Raw genomic sequence first — 25971 nt, 5'->3', positions numbered from 1 at the left:
TATTACACAAATATAAAGCTTGTCATTATAATTGACAATAGTAATATAGGTAAGGCAGATGCCATGTTTTTGACCTGTACATCTTACCATACTACGTTTATAGGCATGTAGCAGCAATATTTAATAGCATTCTACTAGATCAAAACCACTTCTCCTCTCTTGTTGAATCGATACATTTTTTTTCTTTACCTTAATTGCTAATAATGAGTGTTTTGAAGTTTTTTTATCAGTGATGATTTGAATAATAAAGGTATATTTTCTTATTTTTCGTTATTAATGGTATTTCGCTTTCTGTAAAAAAAAAAGCAAAGGAGATAAAGATATCTTTTAATAATAAAATGTGTCATTATTGGTATTCTTTCACCGAATATTACACAAACCGAATGGCGTAATATTGACGACACTACGACTGAGTTGACGATGGCGAAGTTGAATAAACGTAGAGAAGGGCAGATGGAATGACTGTTCTTGGCTTGTATCCGGGGCCCCCAGGGCCTAATTACTTCAATACAAAGTCACTGTTATTTCGTTTATGGAACTTGTCATTATATTTGTAGCATGAAGAAAGAAAATTGCCTCCTTTGATGATTTATATGACTCGCATAACACTTCTTGCGATCAGAAGTGAGATATAGGCCTATAAGTCACTGTCCAGCGTGTTGTGGTTCTTTAGTGTCACACAAGGGGGCAGGAGATGATTACTAAACCTCTGTTCCCACTGCGCTCAACTTATTACTATGCTAACCTACGAACCTGTAATTTTTGAAACACTTCAATATAATACAAAGAGGTTTACGTATAACTATAGTGTTTTATCACTACTTAGTGTTTTTGTGTATGTGTTTATTACAGTTCGACTTAATAAAGGTCGTAACGCACTACCCATCTTTTTGTAACATATTTGTAGAGAACCAAAACGGACGTTGGATATGGTAAGATAATAACAGAAAGTAGTTCCAGTTGTCTGTTAAATGACGATTTATATGAAGATGATTAAATACGTTTCTCGGTTAGTTAATAGCACTTTATTACAAAATATCAGTTATGCGTGAAATGATACTTTAGTAACAAACGTACGAGCACTATTTTTTTGTGCAGTAAAATAAATAACATACTTCACGTTCATAATCTGTAAATCTCTTATGTTTTTGAACACACTTTTAAATTACCAATATAAATATAATTGATTCTTATGGGTTTTTTTCTCATTTTGTATGTATTTATATTTTATCAAAGTTAAGCATGCTGTACTGATCTAAGGTTTGTGTAATAAACAGTCATTTTATGTTGTTTATATTACCTCCATCAACTTGATAAACAAAAGAGCAAAATTTCATCAAACAGTACTCTTACATTCTTGAAAATTACAACACATTTTGAATGTTTTCTATCTTGTTTTAACTGTTTTTAATTTCCAAAATGCGAGGGATACCTCCAATATTTATATTAAAATTCTTATATCTTTATTTTTGGGAATGTTTTCGAATATCTGCAACAGGTTGTGATACCTTAAAAAAGTATATTTCTCAAGCAGTTTAGCGATTTAAAATGTCCAGCTGTAATCATTCGAAACTGACATTTGTTTGGCAGATTTTGCCGTTAACAAAGATTTATAAAGTTGACTTACACATGTTATTTTCTGAGACTCAGGCGAGGAATAGTTGATCATCCCAGTTACTTCTACCAGCTACTTGTAATGAGTATGGCAATCAAATCATCACAGTTACTTCTATCAGCTACTTGTAATGAGTATGGCAATCATCACAGTTACTTCTATCAGCTACTTGTAATGAGTATGGCAATCAAATCATCACAGTTACTTCTATCAGCTACTTGTAGTGAGTAAGGCAATCAAATCATCACAGTTACTTCTATCAGCTACTTGTAGTGAGTATGGCAATCATCACAGTTACTTCTATCAGCTACTTGTAATGAGTATGGCAATTAAATCATCACAGTTACTTCTATCAGCTACTTGTAGTGAGTAAGGCAATCAAATCATCACAGTTACTTCTATCAGCTACTTGTAGTGAGTAAGGCAATCATCCCAGTTACTTCTATCAGCTACTTGTAATGAGTATGACAATCATCACAGTTACTTCTATCAGCTACTTGTAATGAGTAAGGCAATCAAATCATCACAGTTACTTCTATCAGCTACTTGTAGTGAGTAAGGCAATCAAATCATCACAGTTACTTCTACCAGCTACTTGTAATGAGTAAGGCAATCATCCCAGTTACTTCTACCAGCTACTTGTAATGAGTAAGGCAATCATCCCAGTTACTTCTACCAGCTACTTGTAGTGAGTAAGGCAATCATCCCAGTTACTTCTACCAGCTACTTGTAATGAGTAAGGCAATCATCCCAGTTACTTCTACCAGCTACTTGTAGTGAGTAAGGCAATCATCACAGTTACTTCTACCAGCTACTTGTAGTAAGTAAGGCAATCATCACAGTTACTTCTACCAGCTACTTGTAATGAGTAAGGCTATCATCCCAGTTACTTCTACCAGCTACTTGTAGTGAGTAAGGCAATCATCCCAGTTACTTCTACCAGCTACTTGTAGTGAGTAAGGCAATCATCCCAGTTACTTCTACCAGCTACTTGTAGTGAGTAAGGCAATCATCACAATTACTTCTACCAGCTACTTGTAATGAGTAAGGCATGGATAAATTCATATACCATTAAGATATATATACACACTGTGACTTTGCATGGACATTAGTAACCAATGATTTCTTTACAGTTTTATATATCCTCTAAATTCGAGAAACAATGTATCAGTAAGTAGTTCTGGGTTCTGTATCTTTGCTTATATGACGTAATTACGTATTTTTCTGTTTATGTAAATATTTACAATATTTTTAAATTTGAAGAAAGTTCTTTGTGCGCGCGCGCCTGACAAGTGTTTTGGCTGTTTCTTCTTCTAGCTCTCACTATATTGTTCAACACGTGGTATATTCTATCTCGTCCAGCACGTGGTATATTAAGTAAAACCTGCCATTTCGCCTTCTGACCTTTAAAAAGAAAACAGTTTGTAATCACTGGGGTTGTTTTTATTCAAGATCTACGAGCAAAACTTATAACGTTTTGAATCTAAGAATGTCTTATTTCCTAGCATCTCATTGGTTAATTGTAGAGTACTTAGCAATTACACTGTTATTTATTTACTTATTAGCTTGGAAAGAAGACAAATGAACAAAACTAAAATCAGTCGGTTGGGAGGGTGGGCGTACAATACTAACTAATAAGATCTCAGAAAACTCTCATTGAAGAGTTGTGACTATACACTCTCCGCAGACTAAGGAAAACTGTCATTCTGAATCGTAAAGAAATGGCATTCTTATGTACATGTCACAGGAAAGCTAACACTAAATATTTCAATACACTTGGAAGCTATAGTAAAACACAATGAATCTGTAAAAGTCTCACATTCGGATCATTACAATGTTATTCACAAGTCGAAGAAAAACACTATTTATCGATGATCATAAAAAATTTGGCACTTGATACATCATAAAAAATATTCTCAAGTGTTTTAATATAATTGGAGCCTACGAAGTAGTAGTCGTCGGAAAATCTGGTGGGTCATAAATTTTAGTAAAATTGACGTATTATATAGAAAAAAGCACAGCGTTGTGAGATAATCATAGAAAAGTCTAAAACTGATAACAAAAACAAATACTAAACACAATAAGGTTAAAAATAATTAGAATTTAAGGAAATTTAAACGTAGCTATTATTCAAGAAAATATATTTAATACCTAGATATAATATTTTATTTCTTTAATGTATTTTATTGTGTGTGTGTTTTTCTTATATCAAAGCCATATCACGCTATTTGCTGAGCACACGGATGGGAATAGAACCCTTGATTTTAGGGTTGTAAATCCGTAGACTTACCACTGTACTAGCTAGAGTGGTACCTTATTGTATTTTTATACAAGTATTTTGTATAGTTATAAAGGTTCTTCAAAATTGTATAGCAACCCGTACAGATAATGTCACTTCAAAAATATTACAGCTTCAACGTTCTAAAAGTATCTTGCTTGTTCAGCGATAAGTCTACGGATTTATAACGCTAAAATCAGGGGTTCGATTACCCTCGGCGGACTCAGCATATAGCCGGATGTAGCTTTGCTGTACGAAAAAAACACACAAACACATACGTTCCAAAATCATTTTCTGTTTGAATTGCACTAGTTACGTTTTTAGATAAAACTTTCTAAGAAATATATATATTCAATAAGCATAAGTTCAATGTCCGCAACTATTAAACATACGCATATAAAACTAAAAATACATGCTTTAATTAAATGACATGGTATTTATATTATTACCGCTGTGACTTCAAGTGTACGATTTTCTACACGTTTTGTATTTGTTTGTCTGTTTTGAATTTCGCGCAAAACTACACGAGGGCGAGCATGTTTGGCGCGACGGGGATTCGAACCCGCGACCCTCAGATTACGAGTCGAACGCCTTAACCCACGTTTTGTATTAATTGTATAATATTAAACGTGTAACACACGCTTTTTAATGCCAAATTTAATTTCTGACTCCCACATGGATATATTGCTATTGTGCCTACAAAACAGAACTTACCAGCCTTAAATATCCAATTTATAGAGATATTTATTTTTAAAAAATTAGGCATCTCAGTTGATTGTTATACGCTTTTTAATTAATGAAGATTAACAAAGAAGAAATTATACCATTACAAATCTGCGAATTTATTTGTGTGTAAATGTATTTTATTGACGCAACATGTGATTCATAATATAAAATATGTAATGCGAGCCTCCTTTTAATTAGGTGGCTTGCCAGAGGTTTCGTTTTGAATGTCCTCTTTTATGACAGAACTGGACAGAATTTTGTAATGAGCTAGCAATACGAACTGGAGAAGTATTGTATAAAGAAGAACCGTTAATACGCATTGTAAAGAGTAAGGTGACACTTCAGTGTGAGTACTAAACACGTACTGTTGGTCCATCTGTTCTATTCCCTTACACTCATTGGTGTTTTGTCTACTTTTAAAAACTCTCCTCGTTTTGTGGCTTGGGTTTCAGTAAACAATAGATGAGTTTCACACTCCATATTGTTCTATCTAAAATAACATTTCCTTGGTGTGGAATATTCGGTACTGCACTTTTGAGAGATATAACTGATTATAACCGTTTGAAAGTAAACAACATGATTAATTTGAATTTCGCAGGTTTGAGCTGAACCATTTCCATTTCTCACTGTTTGGTTTTGGGTTTCTTTTGAATTTCGCGCAAAGCTACACGAGGGCTATCTCCGCTAGCCGCCCCTAATATAGCAATGTAAGACTAGAGGGAAGGCAGCTAGTCATCATCACCCACAATCAACTCTTGGGTTACTCTTTACCAACGAATAGTGGGATTGCCCATCACATTATAACGCCCCACGGTTGAAAGGGCGAGCATGTTTGGGGTGACGGGATTCGAACCCGCAACCCTCAGATTACGAGTCGAATGCCTTAACCACCTGGCCACGCCAGGCCGAAACAACATGAGCAAATATTAACTACGTCTTAAAAGAGTATTATGGAAAATTTCATTGGTTGTTATGGGGTGAAACTGTCAAAGGCCACTGCAAATAATACAATCATCTCTTTATACAAATTATGAGTATCACTGTAAGTAAAGCGGTCGTATCCTAACGCAAAATGTGTGTATGATTGTAAGTCCGTCACATCTTAAAATAAAATGCACCAATCATTGTAAACCATATGTTTAGGTAGGATGTGTCTGAAAATGGTAAAAATGCTGCATAATGGATATTTTATAAAATATTTCGTTACAAATTATAAAAATTAATTTCTTGACCAAAGGTATTTTAAAATTAGCTAAATATATGTAGTTGTCTTATTTCTTTCAGGAAAATTTACTAATTTTCTATTGTACTTTAACTTTTTGTGTGTGTTAATTTGATTAAAATTACTTATGGCTTATTGTTTCAATTCCTCTACTGGCGTATGAATATTGGTTTTGAGGTTCGAAATCAAACCAAATAATCAAATGAACTTCGCATCTTTATAACCAAATTACTAAATACTTTTAAAAACTAATAAACCTAGTAGTATATAAAAGTCACTACTCGATATCTTAAGTCACGTTGTTTGCAGGAATCATTGTTTCTGTAGTCAGGGATACCAGCCGTGTGTGGCTCGCTGCTTTTCCTTCTTTGTCCATTTAGATTAGCTTTAGATAGTAGAATATAGGGGACTTGGTAAATAGAAAGCTCGGGTTACTTTAGTCAGTGATAGTGTATCACCAAGAGAGTTTTGTCGTAATCAGAACAGACAAGTTGTCATTCGTTGTTCTAAGCAATCTCGGTACGCTCCTCTGATGTAATCCACTAAGTCTCCTGTTTGCAGGCCTGACAACCTGCATGTTACTTTATAGACTTATAAGGTCAACATGACTTGTCACATCAAAGATCGGAACTCGAACAGAATGATAACTGAAATTCGTTGAGTCTTATGTGTGTAATACTAACATCGTGTTTTTATTCTTCCTTCCAACACAAATTGGTGTGGTTTAATTTCGCGCAAAGATACTCGAGGGCTATTTGCGCTAGCCGTCCCTAATTTAGCAGTGTAAGACTAGGGGGAAGGAAGCTAGTCATCGCCACCCACTGCCAAATCTTGGGCTACTCTTTTACCAACGAATAGTGGAATTTATCGTTACATTATAACGCCCATAAGGCTGAAAGAGTGAGCATGTTTGTTGTGACGAGGATTCGAATCCACGACCCTCAGACTACCAGTCAAGTGCCTTAACCACCCGGCCATTTCGGTCTGGTCTGTTCCTTGTAGAGCCACAACAAGTATAGTTGCTAAGTAACCATCTTGAGTAACTAGTTTTCAGGAGTTTGTTTGTTGTTGAGCGTAAGGCTACACATTAAACTATGTGTTATGCCCATCACGGGTATCGAAACCCAACTTTCTTCGAAGGTAATGAAATAGTTTAGTAAATGGAACTTCAGTAATTATTCATAAGAACAGTATTCATTTATTATTAATCTGTTAAGCCTAAGACGACTGCAGTGAAGCAGGTCAAATTTTCAACAAAGACAGTGTTTATACACAAATTCTCTCCACGAACATTCAAATATCTTCCAAATCTTATTTTTAATTCAACTAAACATGATTCATTTTTTGTTTAATATTTTTACCCGACAAACTAAGGTTATTTTTTACACTTTTTACTTTATTTCTTTCCTTATTGTCAAATATAAAATAACTAAATGCGGATTTAGCTTTTTTTTTGTAAGTAAATAACAAGTTTCCAACTGTCTTGAAATTAACTTCGACTTATTATAGGGACCAAACTAGTGGACTGTCTGTTTGTCGTTTTCGACAGCCTTCTACGAATCAAAGTGACCAAGCAAAGAAAAAACAAACAAATAATATTTGAATTTGTCTACGTTAGCTATAAATATCCGTTTCTTATTCACCCATAAAATACTAATTTTATATTTTACCACCTTGTGCGAAAAAGACGTTATTTCTGGGATGGATTTTAATGTTATTTGTTTTGATGTGTAAGTGAGAGAGTTAACTAAATGTGCAAAGAGAAAATAACTGATTACGATTCTGGATCTAGGATTTTGCAGGTTATATATTTAATGTATCAACGTGTATACGAACGTTCACCACTTTGAGGAGTCTCTTGGCTGGAAATATTGTGTCTTTCTCTCCCTGTACCTCAATATGATATCAGAATCTTCACCACAATGGTATACATATAACACACTTCCCCGACCAAGCAAGCCTCTCCAGCTGCTCTCCAAGGAGGCTAACATTTGCTTCTGATCCTTCCCTGCCCAGATAATACGGCAAAATCCTACGGTAATTTGTCACTGTCAGCCGCCAGAATAAAGAGGGTTTACGAAGTAGGCCTAACAAAGATAGGCTTTCCAGAGTTCTGTCGGTTGCAATATTTGTCTTGTTGCAGATGAGATGGCGCTGGCAGCTTTACTAATATTCTGTAGGATTTGGGTACCCATGTTTATTTGAAATCCAGCCGGTTTTTATTAACCCGTAATGGCATATACGAGAATATTACATACACACAAACTTTAAACTATAGATAAAGTGCTAGCGTTAACGATTACAAAAGAAATTCCACCAAAAAAGAAGAAATCAGAAAAAAAAAAACAGGCTGTTCATTAAAGACTATTTTAATTGTGTGCGTATTATTGGTCTACTTACGGGAAGCATCTACAGATACTGATTTATATTGATAGTGGCTTGTTTCTCTTATTAATAAGATTGTTTGCTTGTTTGAATTTAGCGCAAAGCTACTCGAGGGCTATCTGCGCTAGCGGTCCCTAATTTAGCAGTGTAAGACTAGTGGGAAGGCAGCTAGTCATCACCACCCATCGCCAACTCTTGAGCTACTCTTTTACCAACGAATAATGGAATTGACTGTCCCATTATAACGCTCCCACTGCTGAAAGGGCGAGTATATTTGGTGTGACGGGGATTTGAACCCTTGACCCTCATATTACGAGTCGAACGCCTTAACCCACGTTTTGTATTAATTGTATAATATTAAACGTGTAACACACGCTTTTTAATGCCAAATTTAATTTCTGACTCCCACATGGATATATTGCTATTGTGCCTACAAAACAGAACTTACCAGCCTTAAATATCCAATTTATAGAGATATTTATTTTTAAAAAATTAGGCATCTCAGTTGATTGTTATACGCTTTTTAATTAATGAAGATTAACAAAGAAGAAATTATACCATTACAAATCTGCGAATTTATTTGTGTGTAAATGTATTTTATTGACGCAACATGTGATTCATAATATAAAATATGTAATGCGAGCCTCCTTTTAATTAGGTGGCTTGCCAGAGGTTTCGTTTTGAATGTCCTCTTTTATGACAGAACTGGACAGAATTTTGTAATGAGCTAGCAATACGAACTGGAGAAGTATTGTATAAAGAAGAACCGTTAATACGCATTGTAAAGAGTAAGGTGACACTTCAGTGTGAGTACTAAACACGTACTGTTGGTCCATCTGTTCTATTCCCTTACACTCATTGGTGTTTTGTCTACTTTTAAAAAACTCTCCTCGTTTTGTGGCTTGGGTTTCAGTAAACAATAGATGAGTTTCACACTCCATATTGTTCTATCTAAAATAACATTTCCTTGGTGTGGAATATTCGGTACTGCACTTTTGAGAGATATAACTGATTATAACCGTTTGAAAGTAAACAACATGATTAATTTGAATTTCGCAGGTTTGAGCTGAACCATTTCCATTTCTCACTGTTTGGTTTTGGGTTTCTTTTGAATTTCGCGCAAAGCTACACGAGGGCTATCTCCGCTAGCCGCCCCTAATATAGCAATGTAAGACTAGAGGGAAGGCAGCTAGTCATCATCACCCACAATCAACTCTTGGGTTACTCTTTTACCAACGAATAGTGGGATTGCCCATCACATTATAACGCCCCCACGGTTGAAAGGGCGAGCATGTTTGGGGTGACGGGGATTCGAACCCGCAACCCTCAGATTACGAGTCGAATGCCTTAACCACCTGGCCACGCCAGGCCGAAACAACATGAGCAAATATTAACTACGTCTTAAAAAGAGTATTATGGAAAATTTCATTGGTTGTTATGGGGTGAAACTGTCAAAGGCCACTGCAAATAATACAATCATCTCTTTATACAAATTATGAGTATCACTGTAAGTAAAGCGGTCGTATCCTAACGCAAAATGTGTGTATGATTGTAAGTCCGTCACATCTTAAAATAAAATGCACCAATCATTGTAAACCATATGTTTAGGTAGGATGTGTCTGAAAATGGTAAAAAATGCTGCATAATGGATATTTTATAAAATATTTCGTTACAAATTATAAAAATTAATTTCTTGACCAAAGGTATTTTAAAATTAGCTAAATATATGTAGTTGTCTTATTTCTTTCAGGAAAATTTACTAATTTTCTATTGTACTTTAACTTTTTGTGTGTGTTAATTTGATTAAAATTACTTATGGCTTATTGTTTCAATTCCTCTACTGGCGTATGAATATTGGTTTTGAGGTTCGAAATCAAACCAAATAATCAAATGAACTTCGCATCTTTATAACCAAATTACTAAATACTTTTAAAAACTAATAAACCTAGTAGTATATAAAAGTCACTACTCGATATCTTAAGTCACGTTGTTTGCAGGAATCATTGTTTCTGTAGTCAGGGATACCAGCCGTGTGTGGCTCGCTGCTTTTCCTTCTTTGTCCATTTAGATTAGCTTTAGATAGTAGAATATAGGGGACTTGGTAAATAGAAAGCTCGGGTTACTTTAGTCAGTGATAGTGTATCACCAAGAGAGTTTTGTCGTAATCAGAACAGACAAGTTGTCATTCGTTGTTCTAAGCAATCTCGGTACGCTCCTCTGATGTAATCCACTAAGTCTCCTGTTTGCAGGCCTGACAACCTGCATGTTACTTTATAGACTTATAAGGTCAACATGACTTGTCACATCAAAGATCGGAACTCGAACAGAATGATAACTGAAATTCGTTGAGTCTTATGTGTGTAATACTAACATCGTGTTTTTATTCTTCCTTCCAACACAAATTGGTGTGGTTTAATTTCGCGCAAAGATACTCGAGGGCTATTTGCGCTAGCCGTCCCTAATTTAGCAGTGTAAGACTAGGGGGAAGGAAGCTAGTCATCGCCACCCACTGCCAAATCTTGGGCTACTCTTTTACCAACGAATAGTGGAATTTATCGTTACATTATAACGCCCATAAGGCTGAAAGAGTGAGCATGTTTGTTGTGACGAGGATTCGAATCCACGACCCTCAGACTACCAGTCAAGTGCCTTAACCACCCGGCCATTTCGGTCTGGTCTGTTCCTTGTAGAGCCACAACAAGTATAGTTGCTAAGTAACCATCTTGAGTAACTAGTTTTCAGGAGTTTGTTTGTTGTTGAGCGTAAGGCTACACATTAAACTATGTGTTATGCCCATCACGGGTATCGAAACCCAACTTTCTTCGAAGGTAATGAAATAGTTTAGTAAATGGAACTTCAGTAATTATTCATAAGAACAGTATTCATTTATTATTAATCTGTTAAGCCTAAGACGACTGCAGTGAAGCAGGTCAAATTTTCAACAAAGACAGTGTTTATACACAAATTCTCCACGAACATTCAAATATCTTCCAAATCTTATTTTTAATTCAACTAAACATGATTCATTTTTTGTTTAATATTTTTACCCGACAAACTAAGGTTATTTTTTACACTTTTTACTTTATTTCTTTCCTTATTGTCAAATATAAAATAACTAAATGCGGATTTAGCTTTTTTTTTGTAAGTAAATAACAAGTTTCCAACTGTCTTGAAATTAACTTCGACTTATTATAGGGACCAAACTAGTGGACTGTCTGTTTGTCGTTTTCGACAGCCTTCTACGAATCAAAGTGACCAAGCAAAGAAAAAACAAACAAATAATATTTGAATTTGTCTACGTTAGCTATAAATATCCGTTTCTTATTCACCCATAAAATACTAATTTTATATTTTACCACCTTGTGCGAAAAAGACGTTATTTCTGGGATGGATTTTAATGTTATTTGTTTTGATGTGTAAGTGAGAGAGTTAACTAAATGTGCAAAGAGAAAATAACTGATTACGATTCTGGATCTAGGATTTTGCAGGTTATATATTTAATGTATCAACGTGTATACGAACGTTCACCACTTTGAGGAGTCTCTTGGCTGGAAATATTGTGTCTTTCTCTCCCTGTACCTCAATATGATATCAGAATCTTCACCACAATGGTATACATATAACACACTTCCCCGACCAAGCAAGCCTCTCCAGCTGCTCTCCAAGGAGGCTAACATTTGCTTCTGATCCTTCCCTGCCCAGATAATACGGCAAAATCCTACGGTAATTTGTCACTGTCAGCCGCCAGAATAAAGAGGGTTTACGAAGTAGGCCTAACAAAGATAGGCTTTCCAGAGTTCTGTCGGTTGCAATATTTGTCTTGTTGCAGATGAGATGGCGCTGGCAGCTTTACTAATATTCTGTAGGATTTGGGTACCCATGTTTATTTGAAATCCAGCCGGTTTTTATTAACCCGTAATGGCATATACGAGAATATTACATACACACAAACTTTAAACTATAGATAAAGTGCTAGCGTTAACGATTACAAAAGAAATTCCACCAAAAAAGAAGAAATCAGAAAAAAAAAACAGGCTGTTCATTAAAGACTATTTTAATTGTGTGCGTATTATTGGTCTACTTACGGGAAGCATCTACAGATACTGATTTATATTGATAGTGGCTTGTTTCTCTTATTAATAAGATTGTTTGCTTGTTTGAATTTAGCGCAAAGCTACTCGAGGGCTATCTGCGCTAGCGGTCCCTAATTTAGCAGTGTAAGACTAGTGGGAAGGCAGCTAGTCATCACCACCCATCGCCAACTCTTGAGCTACTCTTTACCAACGAATAATGGAATTGACTGTCCCATTATAACGCTCCCACTGCTGAAAGGGCGAGTATATTTGGTGTGACGGGGATTTGAACCCTTGACCCTCAGATTACGAGTCGAACGTTTTAACCCAGCTGGCCATGCCGGGTCATTAATAAGATTAACGCCTGCAGAACAGAACGTAAAATGGCTTACACATTAATGAAACGAATTCTATGCTACACCTGACACACAAACACACACACGAAAAAAAAAATACAAAAATAGAATGTTAGAAATGAAAACACTCATAAAACTAGACCCGAAAATAATTACCATTCGTTGATTAAAGTTGGGCACACTCATTATTAATGGTATTTTTAGTGGTATGTTTTGAAACAGTTTAAAAACATATTTTCATATACCACTTTTTAATAGTACGTGCCTTGCATTTTAATCAATTAACACAGAAACATGCAATATATATATATATAACTTGCAATCAAAGTTTAAGTTTCATTCATTTTAACTATATATATATAATATATACGCACTATAAGTTTCAAAGAATTAGGCCTAAATGAAAAAACAAAACGAGTAGCAAGTTCACAAAAACAAAATATTTAAATTTGTTTTAAAGAAACGAAGATGAATTAGTTTAAATCTTTTTCTGAATCCGTGTGTCACAGTTTGATAACACTTGATACAGGAGCATTTATTATGGGATAAAAAGTCAATTTCAGACCAATCTGGCAGATCATTTTATAGAAATGTATGTCTTATATATACTGTCATTGAACCATTTTGTTAGGGAAATTGTCATAAAGAGATAGAAGGCACATTCCGAGTAATTGCACTGAATAGCTCTCTGTTTCTCAGTGAAATTGATATAGGTTTGTATGAGTATTAAAAGTTGAGAACCATGGCTATAAAGCCTCTAAAACAACTTGATTTACTATTCAGTGTCGTAAAATTCCTACATCTCACAGTAATGCGAAACATTATTGTCGATTATGTAGTTCAAAACCTGATATATTTATTGCAAGCCATTTCGGGGGGAATGAAACGTAAATTACTGACGTTAAAGGAAAATGGGCTTGTTCGATCCTCGCGCTCAGCTGAGCGTGCGGAGAATTTCCTTGTCAGTGGCCAGGCGGTATGCAGGGAATCGTTTCACTTGTTTAAAAACGCCATCATCTTCGCTCTCTGTGCACTCTCCGTTCGTTTTCAATGTTTTCACTAAGTTGAGCAAGGAACGAATTCTCCTTGTCGTATAGCAAAACTTGAGGTATAACCAGCTCCAGAAACGCAGTTACTTAGTGTTGTCATGGTAACCACATTCTGCCTGGAAGTTGAGCATGATTGATGGGTCAGTTATATCTTTGCCGTCGCTGACTGGTTATTCTCTGAATTCCTTCCTCAGCCAAGTCAACTCACACGGGAAAGAAAAAGGAAACAGCAAGAGGTATAGAAGGATAGAGGGGGAGGGTAGCGATAGGGGAAGGGTGGCTCTTTGGGTAGTAGTAAAGACTGCCACGGCTGTGAAGGAATTTGAAAGGACAAGGACTTGGATTCTTATCTCGGCAGCAGGAAACAAAAGACTGAGTAGACCGCCATGATGTAGCTTCCTGCGCGAATGAGGCTAGGAGGGGTAACTCCTCACCCCACCAGCTCACCCCAGGCCATGTGCCAGAATCTTGTCCTCTTTTCAGTACCACTGCTATCTCGGTGTTTAACCCCAGGTTAAAGTGTTCAGCTTTTGGCGGTGATAAAATGTAAACACTCTCTAGTTTTTCACATTTAATTGCATTGTTTCAGGCTAGGAGTACCAACCCTTATCAGGGCGAGAAGTTTGTGACAGCGAACCTCATTTGCACGCGGTATTCAGCGTGTTAGTAGGAAGGGAGGAACAAACGACAATTTCGGCAGAACCTCAGGCTATCAAACTGGTTCATTAACTGCACTAAACACTTTAAAAAAAGATTATTCAGATCTTCTCATTCACACAAGCACATGTAATCACTGATTAACAGTCACGTTGAAAATCGTATATTGTCTCAACATTAGATTGGTAATTATAATATAAAATACGTGTTGAACAAAACATCTATTAGTAAGTTCTATGTAATTTATTAAAACGATGTACTTTTTTCACTAGAAAGCAATGACGATGAAATCTATTAATTTTATTTCAATAGTTTGTTTGTACTTTTAGATTTCGCGCAACGCTACAAGAGGGCTATCTGTGCTAGTCGTCCCTAATTTAGCAGTGTAACATTAGAGGGAGCAAGCTAATCATTACCACCCAGTGCCAACTCTTGGGCTACTCTTTTACCAACGAATAGTGGGATTGACAGTCACATTATAATGACCCCACGGCTGAAAGGGCGAGCATATTTGGTGCGACGGAGATTCGAACCCGCGACCCTCAGATTACGTGTCGAACGCCTTGTCCCACCTGGCCATGCCGGGCCTCATTTCAATAGAAGAAAACTATTTGTAATTTACAGTTTTCCGAATATTTACGCTTAAAAACATTGAAGTTATCACCAAGCAGTTGAAAGCAAATGAACGTTTTAAACATTCAAGGTAATTATAAATAACGCCGTAAGGGATATTTTAGAATATTAAATTAGATAACACAGAAATACTTAAACAAAACAGTTTGCTTAAAGTAAAGCGGTATAATACACCATAGAATCTAGTTACGTACGATAACAAGTAAAAGTGTGGGTGTATTAGTTGGTGTGAAATAATCACAGGGTTGATGAATATACATTGATTTCTTTGAACCACTAATGAGGTGTTTGTTTACTGGATATGATTGTTTCTTAATAGTGAACCAGAGCATTTTGTAAAATTCTAAACATGGTTTATTTCGCGATTGTGAGGATTTAAATTATTAGAAACCTTGTACATTGAACAGTAATTTTATGGAATTGGAAACTGTTTGAAATCAAGTACGATGCTGTTCAAATGTGATTGTTAAATTCGGAAAGGGACATACATAGTTTGAAATGTGTGTCTTTTAACTATCTATACGAGATTCACGAAGTATTTCCTTTATCTATATGAAGACCTATAGAAGGTTCGACACGAATGTTTCTTAATTACGTAACTACGTGAAGGCCTATACTTAATTCACAAAGGCCTGTAGAACGTTCACTGAGCGTGTTTTTAATTACACGAAGGCCTTAACAATGTTCTTTAAACGTGTGAGAGATATAACTGAATGGTTGTTGCACAACTATTTAGATTGTAGTCTTGTATAATCAATCTGATACAGTGATTATTGCAAATTTTGTTAATTTATTTTTGTCGTTTACGTCGACAGGAGTGTAACAATCCAACAAAACTCTCGGTTTATGTTAATTTGTTTTTATAGCTTAATCTGCACTACAAAATATTTCCGTATCTGTTAGTTGGTGCAAGTTTCTCGGGCTTTTGTAATTCCTGATACACAGGTTTTTACTTTGGAAATCTGGATTTCGTTAAACCCTGTTTTATGAGCTACAGTTTTCGTTTGCCCTGAAATAAGTTTGTAAGTAGCAAAGTTAGTATAGTTTTTCAAAAACTCAAATGATATTAATTTCAATATCTTACTCTTTACTTGAAACGTTGCTTTCTTATGCTTTCACGTTTACATGTTATTAATTTTGATAACATAATTTATTAGGAAGTTATAGTCTCATGTAACTGTTTTCTCATACCAAAGTTCATCGTTCTCACCGCTTTATTTCATAATAATAAGTTATAACTTCGCAGTTTTCTTCCCAAAAGAACTACTTTCTACCTTTTCACATCTGCGTTTTTCGTAATATTATCTTCTTGCATAAGTTTATTTCTGATGAAGATATATTTCAACATTTGTCCCTTGTGGCTTTAATTTCTATGGACTTTTCATTTTCTCGTGAATGTACTTGTTTATGACTACATTTTTTTGTGTTTTGCGCGAAAATGCACAATGGCCTATCTGTAATATATGCCACAGAGATTGAGCTCGGAATTATAGAGCTGTATATCTCCTGGATTTTTAAATATGTTACGCTAAATGCTCACGTCAGTTATGTGTCCTGTTAAAAAAACGTGAAAGGTAAGTATTTAATTTTCCATTATAAAATGAACCTTTATTCTCAGTTTACTGGTGTAGCAGTTGTTAATATATTTATTAAGTTTCATGACTAAAATATAAAAAAATACCCTTTTTCTATTAAACTAATATCTTTCATCTTGTAAAAAAAAATTACTTTCTCGTTAAAATACTATTCTCGTTATTTTTCTATTGTAAAATAGAAGTTTTAATCTTTTGGCTGTAAAAGTCACGTTGCACGTGAAATCTGTTGTATAAAGCACATCTTGGCGCCGTGTGTCTCCTCTCGAGGCTCCTCCATGCGAAGCTTTACGTCTAATTAACATGCAGGCATAGAGTTGCCAATCAACTGACTTCTTGACCTGTCTAGCACGAGGTGGTTTCTCCTCTGCCTGTCCCCGCCTTTCACAAGCTGACTCCGCCCTCACGTGGGGCCCAAATGTTCGAGCCCGGGTCGACTTTGTTCCTCACTTTTTTGAAAAGAAAGAGGTAAGCCGAAAAGCTTTACACTGGCACTTTGGGGATGCTCATATGGAACAGTTAAGAAAAGGGAAACTAAATGTAAAGAATTCCCAGAGGAATACATTCTTGTAATGTATAACTTCGTAGGTTCAAACGCTATGTGAGTAATTAACTCAGACCGTAGTCTAATCTTTATTAAACACTTTCGTAAAGGAAAGGAAGAGGTAAAAAAATCATGACGCCGAGTTGAAGGTAATTATGACATTCAAGTTGAAATACGTAACATTGTTTTATTATAAAACTTCTATGAACATAATTTCCATAACTCATACCCAACCGTATTTATATATAACATTCAAGACTTAAGACGTGGCCGTTTGCTTTAAGACGTCGAAAACTGATCGCTATTTGAGGTTTTTAAACACGCCATTCATTATTCGATCTATAACTGTTAAAATGTACTATTATGTAGATTTTAAATATTGAAGTTTTGTTATACAATAAAGTGGTAAAATTATAAGAAAAAACAGGTTTATTAAATGTAGTATTCAACAGCCTTTTCGTTTGAAGAATTTTAATCTATTATTAAAACTGCATACCTTTACCGTGAATTTTAGTTTTCAAGAGAATCAAAACGTTGTTTCTCGAAGTGGTTCGGCATGGCCAGTTGGGTTAAGGCGTTCGATGCGTAATCTGAGGGTCGTGGGTTCGAATCCCCGTCGCACCAAACATGCTCACCCTTTCAGCCGTGAGGACGTTATAATGTGACAGTCAATCCTATTATTAATTGGTAAAACAAAAGTGCAACAGTTGGCGGTGGGTGGCGATGACTAACTGCTTTCACTTTAGTGTTACACTGCTAAATTAGGGATGGCAAGTGCAGATAACTCTCGTGTGTAGGTTCGCACGAAATTAAAAAAAAAAAAACATTTCTCGAAGTTAACCGTCAACTCTCAAAGTTGTTGTTACTTCAGTATTACTGCGTTTTATGCTAAAAACTGGCTGTCATTTGTCAGCGTTTGCATATGTTTCATAAAGAGATGATAAACTTATTTTGATTATTAAGTATTTGTAACATAGTAATAATATACTATCATGATGTTTCGGTAATTAGTATAACACAATTGGCAATTTATTGCTAAAAAATATACGTCACTGTTAATCTTCAGTAAAAATACGAGCGACTCTCTATGAAAATCGGTGACGATAAAAATATTCACATCCAAAAGCACCAAATCTATTATTCTCGGCTGCCACCTGGTGGTTATCTATCAATAAAAGTCACGAAAGCATATGCAAGTTTAGAACTGATTGAAGCATCCATATCTTTATTGGAAGACACACTCGTTATCTGTATATTTATATTTTCAAGCTGACACCTGATGACTAGAATATGGAGCGTATTATGGGCTTGACCTGATAAGAGAAATACTGTATGAGGAACGTCAGCATCTGTGAATTATATACTGATGTTACATCACAAACTGAGTGGATCACATTTCGATCATGGAGGGGTGAACCTAGGAGACAAACCTCTCACCGTAACAGGACTTATTCTATAAAGCCTGAATATATATATATATACATACATACATCCTGTTACACAAATAGAATCACTCCGTGTGCCTGGCCATCCCTTGTATAATTTATTATAATATTTGTAGATGCATATTCAGCAATGGTCACATGATAAGAAAGCATGCTTCAGAAGGATTCATTCAAAAAAAAGTTTTACTTTATGATAATGAAATGAATCGCGTAACAGGGTATTTCTCAGTGTTGTTTTTCAAACTTGTGTGTTCCAACAGTCGTATTAATGTCAAATGCACATCACACATAGAGCACATTAACCATGCTGTTATTTGCTCAACAACATTACGATACATTAGCACATCGTATTGACAGTGTTCTTTAAGATATTAGCTTTTCATATTTATAGGTGTGCCCGCATGTCATATTCGTAAATCTCTAACTGGTAGTTAGATATAACACGTATAACAACGTTAAATTTGGATGGATTTAACTGCAATCCTCACGAATATATTACGGCTTTGTTGGGATTGCTAATCCTGGTAAAAAACAACAACTGAGTTTTATTCTACACTAACGAAAGTAGCCGGCTTAGCTCGGGTAATTAGGTTAACTTATTCTGGATGGCTATTTAAATATGTGTATTCTAAACTCATTTTAGCATGAAAGTGTAAACTTTACGGGATGTGGCCTGTTTGTAAAGGTAATCTTCCATCAGACTTGTCTTCCAAATTTATACTTAAATAATAAAAACAACGCTCTTTAATTAACGGTGCCTCTAAATTAGAAAACGACAGATATATATATATATATATATATTCAATTTTATACCTTTTACATTTCATTCGTTCAGCACATAGCTTCTTAACAACAATATTAGGTTACACTTTTATTGCTGAGCAACATGATATAAAAGCCATTGTTGGAACCAAAAGTTACTGACTTTTCTATGCATTAGAAATCGTTGTATGAGGTACCACTTTTTATCTTTCGTTTGATTATCTCATTATAAAGATGCATACGCACGCACGTGCGTGTCTGTTTGTCTGTCTGTTGATTTACAGTAGAAGAATAATTGAGTAACTAAAAATTAGGTTTTAGTCGTTAACACGTGTATCATTCACGCATGATGACTAAAATAACTAAAGCAGTGTAGTTATCTCAACTTATAGTGTTAAAGTAGTTCGGTTGTCATTAAATATAGACTAAACTCGTAAATTATAGTAATACAGCGTGGTAGTTTTCTGTTTTATAACGTCACAATTTTGTACATTTTAGTCCAAACATATCATTAATTTTCAACCAATCGTAAACTACTCGTTTCTAATTGACAGGAAGTCAAACTACTTAAATTAAGTAATAAGTTGCTATGACATCACTGCGTGATTGAGAGATAGATACATGCTGTGTTTTGATAGTATTAGATTATCGAATTCTGCTGACATATTTTCAAGAGATGATACTTTGTCATTTTTATAAATCAGTTAGTTTTATGGACTAGATAAGGAAACCATTTGTAGCAATGTGGTTGTAAAAATAGGCCACCTACCAGGTTAAGTGTATAATGATCCTTAGTTTTAGTTACAGGTGTCCTAAGTATGAAAATGTTTGATGTACATCATTCACTGTAAAACTCGAGTTATTAATTACTGAAGGTTATTTATTAAGAAGTTTAACTAACTATATAAAAAGAGCTACTTTAAAACTTGCATTTGTCGAATAGATATTGCAAGGTTTATTGTGTAGTGCTCAGGTGTGGCTGTGTTTTCCTTTTACCAAAGTCACATCGGACTATCTGCTGTGTCTACCTAAGGAAATCGAACCCCTGATTTTAGCGTTGTAAATCCGTAGACTTGCCACTGTACCAGCGAGAGACGGCATCACTCGTGAATGCGCATAATTTTTTCCGTTTAATAACTTTATAAACAACCTATAACAAATATGTATGCTAATTTTTCGTGATGAATATTCATACGCAACATCTTAAGAACAATTTGAATATATACGTGACTCACCAGAAGAGCCCACAATATATTTATTAAAGAGGGAAACATTCAAGTTCAAACTATGCGCTTTGGTAATTTGCAAAAATTATTCAGCTTATAGTACACAAAACCAGTTTCTTTGTTGCCATAAGTAATGTAGTTTCTCACACGTGTGTTACTTTATTTTTATTCTCTCTGTTGAACAAAAAGTTTCTATTAGTTGCACATTTTCACAGTTTTAATATATACGCAAACTAAACAGACTTAATCAGTGATGTCGAGAAAACCCATTGTAGAGAATATATGTAAAACGGCGCGTTTGGGTTGAGAAAATATTTTACATAGAAGAGCGAACAACGTTTCGACCCTCTTCGGTCATCGTCAGGTTCACAAAGAAAGAGGTAACTGACCGACACTCAGTTACACAACCCCTTTCAAACATGTGGTCAGCTTCCGGTCAGTTACCTCTTTCTTTGTGTGAACCTGACGATGACCAAAGAAGGTCGAAACGTTGTTTGCTCTTCTATGTAAAATATTTTCTCAACCCAATCGAGCCGTTTTTGCATATATATTTCTAAACAGACTTATTGTTTTCATAACGTGCATTGTACATCCAACACACACTGATAATGCCTTCATAATGTACATAGAGCAGTACACACAACTAATATCTTCATAATGTATATACAGCATACACTGTAATATCTTCATAACACATACATATTAATAAAAGTACTTAGGAAAGGCTGTTGTCAGCATTTTGTACCAAATCCAGTACTAAACTATTTTTTCATATCAATACAACTATTTAGAAAGTGCTGTTATAAGTACATTGTACTCACTTTTTCAATACAAAACTATTCCTTCATATTAGCACAAGTATTTAGGAAGTGCTGTTGTAAGCACTTTATACCATGAACAGTACTAAACTGTTTATTTATATTAATACAGCTATTTAAGAACTATTGTTGCATCCACTTTATATCTCCATTAAAATGTTTCATGACATTAACAAAGGCATATTTATTACATACATTGTAATATTTGTGAAGATTACAAAATGTTCAGTATTAAGATTGTTTCACTTGTCATACATTTAAACATTTATTTTATAGCATTTAAAGTAACAAACAATAATCTGTTTTCTTACCGATAGTACTCGCTATTACGATTGACCACTTTTTTGAATGTTATGATAGCAAAGTTAGTTTCAAAACCAAAGTTTTCTTGTTTTTGTCTCACATTTATAGACCCCGGTGTACCTGAAGAATCAAACTCGGGAATGGCATGTAAGTTTGTGATTTCCGGTATAAGCTCCACCTTTTCCTTTTTAAAACCGTCTATTTACTTTACTACAGAATAATATATTTTTATACTTTACTTTTTTCATCTATTTTCAATTTTAGTCTGGTTGTAAATGTTATTTTTGGTTATTAATTTAATTAATATTCTATTAAAACTTTAAGTTATCAATATTGTTTTTCATATTTAATTCTTAGTTTATTTATAACACGCTAGAGGGCTTTTGTAGGATTTACTAAGACTATGAGTACAGGCAACATGTAAGATTCTTTCTGAGATTTGCATTTCATGGCAGCATGTTTTGAAATCAATGAATGACACGCTCACAAACATAAAGCCTATGTTTATCTTACCACTTTCGTCATGACTATTGGCTATACAAACGATAGATATTAATTAAGACTATAACGTTTAAGTTATAGGATCTACAGATATATAAATTTCAGTTTGATCTATTTAAGCGATGAAACTTTTTGTCTTCTGCAACAGTTTCTTATAGTACGTTAGAGAAATCAAACTAAAGCTATGTGCCTCCATATACTAGGTTAGGTTTCTGTTGTTTATTAAGTTAGTTTAAAACACAAAGCCTATGTTTAACGGTAAGTGGTTTACTTTTGTTTCACTTGATTTCCAAATGGCTTTATTTTTACTTTTTTGTTTCGGTAATGGAATAAAATAAGACAATCTATACATATAAACGGTCTCCCACTTGTCCAGTAAGATTTTTTTTTTTTTTTTATAAGCCTTTGTCCAAACTGCAACTTCTAACAAAGAAGGTTATGCAAACTTCTGTCCTGCAGATTGTGAGAACTTTAGTAGTAATAGCAGTCTTTATAACAGCTTCTGTTAGCTTTGCTTGTGGTATGGGATCAACGGATCAGATGGATGGTTTGAAGGATTCAATGTTCCTCGGCTAAGCAGATTTGTTAGATGCAGTAAACAGAGGCAGTGCTCGTGCGTACTGCTTTTCTTGATCAATTGTGCATGAATAATCCAATCAAGAAAGACGGAGGGACGTCCACCACATCTGAAACCAAACTACCGCCACACCATCGCTGAAGCAGAGAATATTGAAGATAATGACACTTATATCTACTACTAGGTGAGGATGTGACAGCTCAAAAACTCGTGCAGAATATTGTCCCATCAACAAAAGCTCTACAGAGACTCCGAAAATTAGTGGGAGGCAATAATTGAATATAGCGATCATTATGAATTAAAAAAAAAAAAGTCTTTCAATCATTTCGTTCTTTTCTAGGGGGGGGGGTGAGAATGTTATTAACAAGAATGTCCTATTGTCAAATTTTTGGTATTTCTGGCACGAACGAACCGTCCAGCCCATAAACACCCGACAGGCGATAAGTACAGTTAGTAGAAGGTTCCACTTAGTCTTAACTGTGATGTGTAGGGTTTGTTGCTGATTGGCAGATATGGTGACGTCAGCTATGCCCTCCAAAACATAATGAGCGACATGAGCTTCAAAAGAAGCTGGGCACGTTTGCTCCAAGCACGTGAGTTGCTCTACAATATTTCTGTATGTAATTGGCACATACTTGTCACTCACTATCTAATGGCCTGTTACAAAGGTGAGGAATAGTTCATATGGGAAGGAGGAAGAAAAGATGGTGGAATACATTTTATACCCGTTACCAAGAAGTTTTTTTAATCATCTAAGTTACTGATTATAGTAGTTGAGAATACTTTCTAGTTACATGTATGTAGAATTATGTCCAAATGATGAAAGCGTACAATTTAAAATCCAGTTTATTCGCTGTTGGTTTGACACTTTATTGGTTCTTTAAAGAAAAAGCTTATATAGGAATCTCAAAGTATAGTTACTGTCAAAAACTGTCCGTAGTCTAATAAAAACAAGACAAAAAATTAAAATATGCCTTAATTTATCTAAGAACATGAAGTACAGTATTTTATATTCAGTATATTTTGTGTTCGAGAAAGTCATACTTTATATAAAAATATCCAAATAAGAGTTATCTAAGCATTTCTCATGTACGTTTACTGTAAACGTTATTGAACTGGAAACGTTACTAATATGTTGTATTTGGAACTGTTATTGAACTGGAAACGTTACTAATATGTTGTATTTGGAACTGTTATTGAACTGGAAACGTTACTAATATGTTGTATTTGGAACTGTTACTGAACTGGAAACGTTACTGATATGTTGTATTTATTATAGAATTGTTACCAGTCTAGTTCTCCAAAACTTTACTGATACATAAATGTTATAGGTAAAGAAAAATTATTTGCTGGTATTGGAAGAGAAAAAGAGAGAACAGAGTTTGTTCGACGTATGAATATGCTGACAACCAAATATTTCCTGAGCATATTTCTAAGTATATTGTAACACACATCAGCATCTAGGATTTCAAGATAACGCTGTGAGAAAACGTTAGGGAAATATGAGACTCATATGGAATTCTGCTGTGTCACTTTAAATTTTAATTCCACTTCTATGTTATTTTCAAGAAAGACCTGGAGTATAAAATATACCGAGTTGGTTTGCAACGCTTTTAACAACTGATCTGTTGAAGCTTTTTTTCAGACTTACTTTAGTTGAATTTTTTTAACATTATACGTTGGAAGCTAATTTGAAATTGAAAAACGTTTTATTTAATACTCAGATATTTTACGCATTATTTTGTAGTAACTGCACTTATTTTTAAATTAAGGATTTAAAAATGTATGAAAAATTTAAATACGTGTTTTTCTTGGATGTTTAGGGCGAAAAAAGTAACAAGTCAAAGTAGATTCATACCTTTACAAAAATAACATTCTGAGTTATTTTAGGCCTGTTATAAGAAAAAGGCAGTAGAATTCGAAACGATATGCAAGAACAAGTGTATTACGAGGTATAGAATCGTTTGTTTGTGAGTTTGTTTTCTTATAGCAAAGCTACATCGAGCTGTTTGCTCTGTTTACCGAAGGGAATCAAACCCCTGATTTTTAGCGTTGTAAATCCGCAGACTTATCGCTGTCCCAGCGGGTGACATATAGAATAGTAAGATAATTAAGCATACTATTAAGTAAACGCGTCTTACAAGAGAAATAAGTTACAGCAAAATATAAATGAACAATGAAATCATTTTGATATAATCTGACTTTAAATGTATCAGAAACATTTGCGAAATTAGACTGAGTTTCAGGGATACTTTCTTAATGATATTATTTTCCAAATAGAAGAGAAAAACAAAATTAAAAATTAAACTGAACCACCTTATAACGCACTTTGCTTGACCTTAAATGTAATTCATTGTTCACGAAAATGTTTTCATTGTACAGTTGAAATTTCTTAAGAACCGTAAACCATTCAGCAACTTAATATGCGAAATACGCAGTATATGAAAAACAACAACAGTATTATTTAAATCATTTTCTCATTTACCTTCAAGTTTCATAAACTAGTGAATTAGTTGAATGATTCTGGCAGTTTTAATATTACAGAAGTAAAAAAATTAAATTTTTTTGTTTGTTTGGAATTTCTTTCACAAAGCTACTCGAGAGCTATCTGTGCTAGCCGTCCCTAATTTAGCAGTGTAAGACTAGAGGGAAGGCAGCTAGTCATCACCACCCACCACCGCCAACTCTTGGGCTACTCTTTACCAACGAATAGTGGGATTGACCGTCACATTATAACGCCCCACGGCTGGGAGGGCGAGCATGTTTGGCGCGACTCGGGCGCGAACCCGCGACCCTCAGATTACGAAGCGCACCCTTAACGCGCTAGGCCATGCCAGGCCCTTTAAAAAAAAAAAAAGTAAACTCTGAACATTCTTTAACAGCAGATGTCCATATTTGCTAAAATCCGAAGATTGTAATATGCGAAATATGGAATGTTTGTTTTGTGCTAAAGTGTAATACAGCTCACACACAAAACCTGCTTGAATATTTTAGGATCACTTCAATCACCACACGTTTACAAACATGAATCAAAAGACAAGAACATTTACAGTAACAACTGAAGGTCCCTAAACTCGTGTTAAACTAGAGAAGAAAACGTGCTTGTTACTTATAATTACTGACAAAACCATAAAGCATTAATATTATAAAACATTTGTTTTGGAATATAGCGCCAGTTTTCACAACATAAAACACTAATGAGTTTTATT

At 34.8% G+C, this 25971-nt stretch overlaps 1 pseudogene across 1 annotated transcript in view; it reads left to right on the top strand.

Moving 5' to 3' along the window:
* LOC143252084 (uncharacterized) overlaps positions 1 to 25971 on the top strand; it is a 439932-nt pseudogene that overhangs the window by 215464 nt on the left and 198497 nt on the right. The window lies entirely within an intron of this gene.

This window comes from Tachypleus tridentatus, chromosome 6, assembly GCF_004210375.1.
Source record: "Tachypleus tridentatus isolate NWPU-2018 chromosome 6, ASM421037v1, whole genome shotgun sequence".
Taxonomy (NCBI): Eukaryota; Metazoa; Arthropoda; class Merostomata; order Xiphosura; family Limulidae; genus Tachypleus; species Tachypleus tridentatus.
This window is presented reverse-complemented; position numbering and strand designations above follow the sequence as displayed.